The sequence below is a fragment of the Zea mays genome, chromosome 7 (genome assembly GCF_902167145.1).
Source record: "Zea mays cultivar B73 chromosome 7, Zm-B73-REFERENCE-NAM-5.0, whole genome shotgun sequence".
NCBI classification, from domain to species: domain Eukaryota; kingdom Viridiplantae; phylum Streptophyta; class Magnoliopsida; order Poales; family Poaceae; genus Zea; species Zea mays.
In genome coordinates, this window is record NC_050102.1 from 18074735 (window position 1) to 18084081 (window position 9347).

Consider the following 9347-nt stretch of genomic DNA (forward strand, 5'->3'; position numbering starts at 1 on the left):
CCCACAGCCAGATTCTCCCCACAGCCAGATTTTCAGAAAAGCTGGTAGAAAAAAGCTGAACCAATTTTCTCGGATGTGCTACACTGTCTCAGCCACTAAGGTCGAGCTAAGTTCAAACTATAAAATATCGAATGCTTACGTCATTCGTCCTAAATCTCTACTACTCTATAAGAACCTAATGTAGACCACACCGTGCACCATGGTTCTGCCTTCCATAGATCTGCACCCTCTGTTCGCCTTTGTTGAATCTGCACCGTACGTCCATGACTCCGTGTCCGCCCACGCCTGCGTGTGTCGCCCCGTGCCTTCCGCTCCACGCGAGCAACCCTCCCACTCGGTCTTCCATCCACCGTCTAGCCTCCCGCCGGCCCCTAGCTCACTGTGGTCCTCCCTCCGTCGCCCACCCCTCTCCCACCGCCGCCGTCGTTCCTCCATCCGCGGTCCCTCTCACATCTCCTGCAACGCCCAGCCCCAATCCCCCACCCACAGGAGCCCACCTTCCCGTCCGCTTGCCTATCCGCCCTAGGCCCCAACCCATTTGAATCCACTCCGCGTTGGCGTGTATTGGCGATTCGACGGAGGGGGCGATGGAGGTGTGTGACCTGCGCAAGGTGTGGGAGGTCCATGATCTCAAGACCAAGCTCGACGCGGCCGCCGCCCAGGCTACCCTCGATCGCGTCGCCAGTCAGGTCCAGCCCATCATGCGCCGCCATAAGTGAAGCGTCAAGGTCCTCTCAGCGATGATTTAGACGACGTTGGGATTGTGCTCCTCTCTGCGGCCGTTGTCGCCGTGTGCCATGCCGCCTCACGCTACCTCGTCGTCGACACCGCGAGGATTAGGATTCTACTCCGTGCGCCGCTCCATCTCCTTCCATGCGGGTGCCCCCGCCCTCAACAAGCCCACCACATCGCTCTCCTCTGCCGCTGTGGGTGGTGCTGGGGGCAGCAGGGAGCAGATTCGGACAGGTCACCCATGTGCCGCATCACGCCGCAACCGCCCTCACCCCTGGCCACGATCTTGGCTTCCGACGAATGTGTTAGGGACCGTAGGCGACCTCATCAAGAGTGGAGCATTCAGGCAGGTCTACCTCGGCATGGACCTCGATTCCAGTGAGATCCTCGCTATCAAACAGGTTAGTCTTCCATCTCGATTCTGGTGATTTGATGGATCTTGTGTTGTTTTCTCGCTGACTCAGTTTATCTATGTATCTATTCATTCATTCCACTCTAAAATGCTTACACGAGAGTCTTTTGACTAGGCACATGTAACACAGCTCGAGGAACTTCTCCCACAATAATATTGTTGTAAGTACACTGTCATTTCAACATTGTTATCCTCTTTTTTTGGTTGTGGTGTTTGATCTAGGCTGTGTTGTTTGATCAGAGGTATATTGGGACGGCATGGGAGGAAAACACGCTAAATATTCTACTGGAATTTGTTCCTGGAGGATCCATCCAATCGCTACTTAGGAGGCTTGGATCATTCCCAGAGGTTGTAAGTATGTGCAACTTATTCTATTGGTGTTTATGTGATGTCACTTGCCGATAAGCGAAATTTCCAGTGTTACTTACTTGGTCGTTTTCTCCTTGGAATTTGATTTTATGAACATTGATATTTATCACCCTCATGTTCTAGGTGTTGTCTCTGGAGTAAAAATTACTTATTCCATTCAGATATGGTGGGGCTAGATCTCCTGCTAGCATCTGAACAAAGGCAGCGGAAGTTGTTAGTACAGTCGTGCAGAATAATCCCAAGAGTTAGCAACTTGTCATGGAATCCAATGTACAGAGAATGATAGGAAATTTTCTAGCTGTTAATTTTTTACTTGTACCAATTTGTATATTCGTAGAATTTGCAGACTGATTAAAAATTACAGGTTACTAGACCATCAAATAAAAACCTACAGAACCTTTAGTTAAATATATATGAAAAAACAAATACATATGAAAAAATGGGATGGAGAAACCGGTAATTCGAAGGGATGTTACATTTGGAAAGGTGAGTTTTTATTCTCCTTTTATATTATATTCTAACAGCACCATTTGGGTAATGCTGGCACACTATGTATCTGATTTTAGTGCTTTTGCTGCACTGCAGGTGTTTTTGGAACATGCAGATGTCGAGGGCTTGACCAAAGCAAATACGGAGATGCATGGGCAGAAATTTGGTGGGAACCAGGCGGTACGACCGCGGCCGCCAACGCCAACCTACTCACTCACGTCCGTGTCGTCGCTTGTCGAGCTACTTCACTCTCCACTCTCGACGACCACCCACGCATCAAACTCGCCATCGACTGTGCATACGAGGTCTGCTATTGTCTTTTATGTTGACTGTTCATAGTGAGAAACATTACTTTAGCCTTTTTTGTCATTCTGTTCATAGTGAGAAATGTGACTTTGGTATTTGGCCCTTTTGTCATAGTAAGAAACGTGCACAGGACTACTACAAAGTTCTAGAGGTAGCTTAATTTTGATTAATAGCATAACACATGTTACTTTCCCTTTCCATTTTAAGGATAAAGAACTATTGTGAATAATTATACTGACATAGGTTTTAAAATCATTCATTGTGATTTCGTTGTAGCATTGATTTATCTCTTGTTGATTATTTGGGCTTGAAACTGATGGAACCTAAAGTCTTAGCCATCTCCACCATCACACCTTCAGCATGTCAGGTAGGCAAAACTATTGCTCTTTTGGCTAATCACATATCCATTTGTTATTGCTAGGATCAACAATTTACAGTGATGGCCATTAACGCTGTGTATTGTAGAATATAGTTACATGTCTTTGTCCCACCTTCAATCAGTATGTGGTGCATTAGGTACAATAAAGATCTATATCAAACGTGCTCTAATACTACCATTTATAATCTCTACTACTAATTATGTGCCTATTGTAGGCGTCCACAATTCTGGTTCTGCCATCGCGCTCGCCTGCCATCTCCCTCCGCGCTCCATCCGCCACCATCCGCGCTCGCCTCCCTTCACGCTTCTTGCAGCCGCATGCTCCTTCCTTCCACGGCGCGGATCCCCCGCGACTGCCATCTCCCTCCGCCCTCCCGCTCTCCATCCGCCACCATCCGCGCTGCATCCGTAAACCGCCTCCCTCCGTGCTTCCTGCAGCCGCGCGCTCCTTCGACGGCGCGGATCCCGCGCCCTCGAATCACGCCAGCAGATCCCACAATCAAGCAGCGGCGGCAGGAATAGGGGCGGGCTACGCGGGCGCTACTGCGGCGAGGGTGAGGGCGAGCGCTCCGGTGCCGCGGCGCCGTTCATCGTAATCGGTCGTGCTCCTGGAGGGAACGGCTGCAGAGCGGATGGGATCGAGGAGCGGGCGGGCGGGGGCCGCCCGTGACGGCGCCCAGGCTCAGGCTCCGCGACGGCCGCCACCTCGCCGCGCAAAGGTCTCACCGGCTCCCGAGAGGACAGCGTCCGCGCCTCACAGGTACCGACCGCTCCAAGCACCACCACCACCTTGTCTACCTCCCCTTCCCTCCCCCATCTGCTGTCGGACCCGTACGCCGGCCTTCGCTTCACTCGCCCGCCAGGTTCATGGACCCACGCGCTTAGGCTTCCCCCATCCCTCCTAGCTGGCATTTTCTCTAACCTTTTTTCATCGGGTGGTTGTTTCCCCAATCCTGTAAGGTTCAGTGACACAAACCGTGATCCAATCATTAGGTCAATTTGTGGCTCCTGCATACCTGGTGGTAGTCTTGACTCCATCACTTCTGGCATGTAGGTTGAGACCCTTGCGCAATGTATTTGGTTAGCACCTTTGACATCAAATGAGACAAAAGCTTGGTTACCACCAGGATCAGCGATACTGAACACTGAACTCTGTTTGTGCATTCTAACTTGTTTTCTTGGTAATAAATCAGGCATGTTCTGTGTACCTAATCTGTTTCGAAGGCCTATTTCTAAGCGTTAATGCAAGTACTATGATTAAATCTACAATATGCCGCACATGCTGATGGAATTATCTATCAAGAGATGATATGTCACTATGTTCAAATTGTCAAAACCATGGGTTCTTCCCTTCTATACATATCTGGTCATCAGTATGTGCTTGCCCCTCTTTAGAGACGAGGGTACAGGTAAGACATCTCCACTTTACCTCTTTTTACCCTGTATAGATGTAGTATATTCAATCCACAAGCTTAGCAGCACTCACAACTGAACAGTGTAACTAAATGATAAGGTTAGTTCAGGGACATCTCATTGATCACGATGTTGTTCCCTATTTTGTAATGTTTAGAATGCTTAATGATGGCTCAATCGACCTCACGTAGAGTGCATTTGTTTGTGGCGGAAGTAACTGTATGTTAACAAGTTAGTCACATATAACTTCTGGACTAATGCATTTTTCCACTACTGCTACTGCATTGGGTTCTGCACAGTCCTTCCTCCTAATGCTCACCATGTACCACAAGTAGATGATCATTATGTTCTTCTTTAGCATGCCATCATAAATCAATCTGGAAATATTGTACTTATCTATAAGACCCAACTAATTTGGTGGTGGTTTCGGTGTAGCGCTAAATTTCTCTTATCATGGTTTATACATGCTGCTTATCATCAGAACGAGACACTAAGCCACTAATATATTATGTGTCTATTCTGCTTCTTCTGTACGGGCCTGATAGTTTCTCTAAATTTTAACTAGCAAGGAAGAGCATATTTGCTTTGTGCCCTTGTCCCTGATCTTCTGCCTTTTTTAGAAAAGGAATTAAATGGTACTCCTAACAGGATAAGTTGGATTATTAGATGCCCTGTGATGCTTTGGTTTATTGGGAAAAAGATTGCAATCGATATTGGTTATTCAAAGCAAACACTTCCCTACTGCATTTAATCTTTACTGTAGTTCCTTTGTTATGTTATATTTCATTGCCCCCTCTTTATCTTGGTTCCTGGCCTTGTTTTTTTGTTTCTTCTGATTCATTTTCAGTTCTAGCTGTGTGCTGAAGTGTTATTCTGGATGTATACTTGATTATTTGTCAGTTTCCTAAACGCACAACACATTACTACCATTACTCCCACCATTGCTATCTAGGTCTGATATGGTTTTTGTGAGTTCTTAACTTGTCGTTTTTGTCATTTTGGTCCAGGAGTGTAGCACCAATTAGTTCGAGTGATGTATCTCTGCCCACATCATCATTAGATCTCCCAGATGTTGCAGATCTCTTTGCTCCCCCTGCAGACAATGCATCAAGGAAGAGGGAATCAAATAGGTCTGCTCTTCATGACTCGCGCAATAAATTTCCAATGGTGGGAGCACAACCCTAAGGCATAGGAAGTGCTGCAGGGAACACCCTAATTCCACCGCAGCTCCGTGGAAGGTTAGTTTCTTTTTTTTCTTTCCATTTCTCTTTGGCGCCTTGTGGAAGGGAGACCAGCTTAGGGCTTGTTTGGTTATTACTATTACACATGGATTGGATGGGAAAAAACTAAGGCCTTTTCTCATGTTGTGCATCTTTCTTATTTTTGTTCAAACAATATAATGATAAGTTCATTTACTTATTACTGTGATTGTTTGGAGCAGCACACATGTTATCCTAAATTATAAGTCAAATTATTCTCGACATGTGATTCAGTTCATGGCCTATAGTAAAAAGGATACTTTACAGTAATAATATGTGTGCTGCTCCAAACATTATGAGGATAGTAAGCCAGTTTATTTTTAGTTTAGAATTGGCTCTCTTATTTTTGGTCAAATTCTAGAATGATCAGATGCTCGACAATACTTATTACTGTGATTGTTTGCTCATTTTCAGTTCATGGTCTGTCTTATTTTCCCCCCTACAATTCATCTACGACAGTTTGCCAGTAGCACTAAATCTTTTAACTGTGGTAGGCTATGAGTTTCATGCTTCACATTTTCATAGCAGTAGCAATAACTCTTTTATAACAGTAGCCGATGGATGGAGAATGGTGGATCGAGGAGACCGATGACGTACTGCTGCATCCCGCGCTGCTCAATGGGCAGCAGTACCGGCCAGTCTGGTCAAACGACGGCGCTGTGATCCACGCAGATTTCCAGTTAAGTTTCTTCTGATGGTGATGGTACTAAAGAGGACTATGTTCATATCCGGGCAAAGCGAGGCCAAGCCACTAACAGCCACAGCCTTGCAGAAAGAGTAAATTTCTCTTGTAATAAGTAACTACCAGTTAAGTTTGCTTTATTATCTTTCACACACTTGAAGTTAATGAAACTGCAGCTGGGGAGAAAGAAGATAAGTGAGAGGATGAAGCTTCTTCAAGATCTTGTTCCTGAATGCAGTAAGGTAACATCTCCTTTGTTTGGTGTGAACAACTTCCCAAAGACTCGTGTAATCCACACATTACAAATTCCTTTCGAATAGATCACTGGCAAGGCAGTCATGCTCGATGAGATTATCAACTATGTGCAGTCCTTGCAACGACAAGTCGAGGTAGTGTTAGTGCATCTGTAGCTGAATTGTTTTGTAATATATGTGGCATCTTGTTAGTGCATCTGCAGTTCTTGTCAACGAAACTCGCAACTGTTAACCCCGAGCTTGGCTTTGACATTGAGCAGATCATATCCAAACAAGTAAAGCCACCCACTCGATCACCATATCTCCCTCTAGGTGTTATTTTTAAATATGCTTTGTTTAGTGTAAATCGTTGCTTGCAGATGCTGCTTTCACAAGACTGACATCTTGCTTTCTATGGAGTCGAACCAGGATCAAGCGGCCTTACTGGCCCATTTAACCAAGGAATCATGCAGCCATAATTGATGTGCACCATTGCCAATCCCGTTGATGTTTTGCACGGAGCTATTCACGACGCGTCAACAATGAACCATGTAATTTTACAGAGTGACATACTGATATATGTATATGCAGTTCCATATGTGCTTCCAAAGATAATGCCTTAAACATCTGTGCATCACAATATTTAGAATCATACACTTGCTCTACTCAATTGTTTAATGCATCACAATATTTAGAGTGACATACTCAATTGTTTAATTGTGCAACCAGAAGTAGCATGTGCGGTACCTTTGTGTAATTTTCTTCACAATTCTCTGAAGAAAAACAACCAGTTTCCTGCTATTCTTTTCACCTGATAATAAAATCATACGAGCTGTAAAATGTTTTCAGATATTCATTGTTCTAACGTAATTTCCAAATATTCATGATCTCATGCTTTGGTTTATTTTTGTTTTCAGTATCGATTTGTCTACTGTTATGTTCGTTGCTGGTGCAATCATGGGATACATTATGTTCATTGAATCTACACTCCCAGTTCACACTGAACTTACCCCTAAATCTTGTGGCTTCCAAGATTGCAGTCTAGACTACGGTAATTGTTCATTTCTGGACTCTAGATAGAAAAGAAAATTATGGCCTCTAGCTCAAGTCACATAATGCATATAATGAAGTATAATCAAGTTCAATCGCAATATGAATACTTAAATGCTTTTATGTGGCAAGTTATATTCTTCTGATATTGTGCTTTTTTCGGTGCAGGTGATGAATCCAATAACCAAATATCCTTGGACTTTTATTGTAGCTTTTTGTGTGCATTTGTTCCGATACTTAACAATTAACATTATATGACACCTTAGTTTCTCTAATCACATGTAACTCCATCTAGCCATCTAGGTTTGTCCTAAGTCAAACATATCTTTTAATTTTGATTAGAAATATCTATAAAAAGTAATTGTCTTAAATAAGCAGAGTTATTTGGTTTTAGTAATGAATTTAGCAATGCCAATGCTATTTTTATCGTTCTATATAAATTTTAGATATTCATGGTCAAACTTAAAAATGTTTGACTTGGACAAATATAGATAGACCTACACATGCATTGTGATTTTAGGAAGTCCTACAATTCTCCTCCCCAAAGTCTGCTATCAACTTCTAACAGTTAGTCCAGTTTTCATGAACAAATTTAGTTTTAATCATTCTATGTTGTGCCAACCGCCAGCAACTAATAATCAGAGCTGGGTCATATCATCATATCATAGTAGATTATATAGCTTTCTTCCCTGTGCATGCTTACTGGTTACTAGATGAAAAAGGCCGTGTTACGTTATGGCGCACTCCTCTCCTTTGAATAGGACATGCCTTCACACTCTCAATTCGGCATATCCTTCTAGAGACTAGCTGTGAGTTGGGTCCTAAATGTTTCTTCCATGTTCAATTCGATTGGCATTGCTGTGTTAATTAGTCGTCCTGTTTTGTATTTTTTTCCTACAAGTTATAGTGGTTACATTAATGACTGAATCAAGATCTTGACCCACTTTATTGATGACACCCTTTTTTCTTCTTATTGCTTCTCCTATCGTCTCTGAGTTTGTCATTCCATTCAAACACGAAATTTGTGTCAGTATAGATGCCATGGAAATTTTGGTTTAGCTTGAGTATTTTGTAGATACTTCATTCTTGAGTATTCTTGAGTTTGCCTTGTTATAAATTGCAGCACACTCCAATGGTCTTCTAAATGAATAGCACGTTATAGTCAAGAGTATGACTTACCAAATTCATTATTGGTTTCCAAGCATCTTGAAAGAGAAGTCCATCGTCTCTCTTACTGTCATCTCAGCATGGCTAACAGAAGCACACAGGTACTGTGGTGTTGAATAATTTATTTATTATCCATTGTACATGACTTTTCCTTTGAACTGTTGTCAATTGTTGGCCATTAGAAAATATATACTATAGTCGATGATAACATATGCGCAAAGGTTTTATCGAATAATTTTTGTGTTCTCGCAACTTACGTGCATTGTATTATACTAATATAAAGTAGGAGTTTCTCCACCTTCCTTTCATCATGCTACTTCTTGCTGATTGTGGCGTGAAAAAGTCAGCAACAAGTTCCTCTATGGTGGCGACAGAGAAGACAGGGGAGGCTCTAGCGACATTGTGGCGACGATGAGAAGCGAGCAAGGATATAAATCGATCTGTTTCTTTGGAAATTAGCTATAGTAGAATATTTACGTGATACAAATCTCTATTCTCTATATCTCTATATCTATTACGTTTCTCATGTCTCTATTTTTATTATGATGGTTTGGAAAAATGTCGCTCATCATCTGCTCTAATCTTTCGAAATTAGGTGTAGTGGAATATTATTGCCAGATATTGCTACACTACAATAGTGAAATTATTGTCTAAGATTGAAGATTGTCGTATGCCTTAGGTCACTATAAAATCGAGTTGTTTTATAATAATAGTTTTTTCGTTTTACATAAGTCCCACTCTTTTATCTAAAAGCCCATAAATTATTGTCCAAAATGGAAGATTAAGAGTTTGTTTATTACTTCTAAATTATCCTTTCTATATCTGCCATATGTACCATCAGCGACAAGATTACCCC

General features: G+C 42.8%; 1 non-coding gene across 1 annotated transcript; it reads left to right on the forward strand.

Annotated features, from left to right (window-relative positions):
• Positions 1-6031: 6031 nt before the first annotated feature.
• Positions 6032-8557, forward strand: LOC103633757 (uncharacterized). Its single transcript, XR_002748883.2, has 8 exons — positions 6032-6136; positions 6218-6283; positions 6362-6430; positions 6556-6607; positions 6704-6825; positions 7192-7325; positions 7493-8133; positions 8448-8557. It is a non-coding gene; the product is annotated as an uncharacterized protein (transcript).
• The last annotated feature ends 790 nt before the right edge of the window (positions 8558-9347 follow it).